This window comes from Arachis stenosperma, chromosome 9 (assembly GCF_014773155.1).
Source record: "Arachis stenosperma cultivar V10309 chromosome 9, arast.V10309.gnm1.PFL2, whole genome shotgun sequence".
NCBI lineage: Eukaryota > Viridiplantae > Streptophyta > Magnoliopsida > Fabales > Fabaceae > Arachis > Arachis stenosperma.
The window spans coordinates 51,797,404-51,799,016 of NC_080385.1; the positions used below are offsets into that span (position 1 = coordinate 51,797,404).

General features: G+C 39.6%; 1 non-coding gene across 1 annotated transcript; it reads right to left on the reverse strand.

Annotated features, from left to right (window-relative positions):
- Positions 1-667: 667 nt before the first annotated feature.
- LOC130952557 (small nucleolar RNA R71) lies at positions 668-771 on the reverse strand. The gene has a single exon (XR_009074736.1). It is a non-coding gene; the product is annotated as a small nucleolar RNA R71 (small nucleolar RNA).
- Positions 772-1,613: the final 842 nt, after the last annotated feature.

A 1,613-nucleotide genomic window follows, 5' to 3' on the forward strand; every position in this document is an offset into this window, starting at 1 on the left:
CTGCCCCTATCCTCACATTTGTGTTTGGATTCTCCTTTCTTTATTCCCTTTCTTCTTCTACTAACAATAAGGAACCTCTTTACTGTGACATAGAGGATTCCTCTTCTTTTTCTGTTCTCTTCTCTTTCATATGAGCAGGAACAAGGAAAAAGGCATTCTTGTTGAAGCTGATCCAGAACCTGAAAGGACTCTGAAGAGGAAACTAAGAGAAGCTAAATTACAACAATCCAGAGACAATCTTGCTGAAATTTTCAAACAAGAAAAGGAGATGGCAGCCGAACCCAACAACAATAATGCAAGAAGGATGCTTGATGATTATACTGCACCTACTTCCAAGTTTGATGGAAGAAGCATCTCAATTCCTGCCATTGGAGCAAACAATTTTGAGCTGAAACCTTAATTAGTTGCTCTAATGCAATAGAACTACAAGTTTCATGGACTTCCATCAGAAGATCCCTACCAGTTCTTAACTAAATTTTTGCAGATCTGTGAGACTGTTAAGACTAATGGAGTGGATTCTGAAGTCTACAGGCTCATGCTTTTCCCTTTTGCTGTAAGAGACAGAGCTAGAACATGGTTGGACTCTCAACCTAAAGATAGCCTGTACTCCTGGGATAAGCTGGTCACGACTTTCTTGGCTAAGTTCTTTCCTCCTCAAAAGCTGAGCAAGCTTAGAATGGATGTTCAGACCTTCAAACAAAAAGATGGTGAATCCCTCTATGAAGCTTGGGAAAGATACAAACAGATGACCAAAAGATGTCATTCTGACATGTTTTCAGAATGGACCATGATAGATATATTCTATTATGGTCTATCTGAGTTCTCTAAGATGTCATTGAACCATTCTGCAGGTGGATCCATTCACCTAAAGAAAACGCCTGCAGAAACTCAAGAACTTATTGACATGGTTGCAAATAACCAGTTCATGTACACTTCTGAGAGGAATTCCGTGAATAATGGGACGCCTCAAAGGAAGGGAGTTCTTGAAATTGATGCTCTGAATACCATTTTGGCTCAGAACAAAATATTGACTCAGCAAGTCAACATGATTTCTCAAAGTCTGAATGGATGGCAAAATGCATACAACAGTACTAAAGAGGCATCTTCTGAAGAAGAAGCTTATGATCTTGAGAACCCTGCAATAGCAGAGGTAAATTATATGGGTGAACCTTATGGAAACATCTATAATTCATCATGGAGAAATCATCCAAATTTCTCATGGAAGGATCAACAAAAGCCTCAACAAGGCTTTAATAATGGTGGAAGAAATAAGCTCAGCAATATCAAGCCTTATCCATCATCTTCTCAGCAACAGACAGAGAATTTTGAACAGAGCACCTCTAACTTAGCAAACTTAGTCTTTGATCTGTCTAAAGCCACTTTAAGTTTCATGAGTGAAACAAGGTCTTCCATTAGAAATCTGGAGGCACAAGTGGGCCAGCTGAGTAAGAAAATCACTGAAACTCCTCTTAGTACTCTCCCAAGCAATACTGAAGAGAATCAAAAAAGAGAGTGCAAGGCCATTGATATAATCAATATGGCCAAACCTAGAGAGGAAGGAGAGGACGTGAATCCCAATGAGGAAGACCTCATGGGACGTCTCTCAAGCAAGA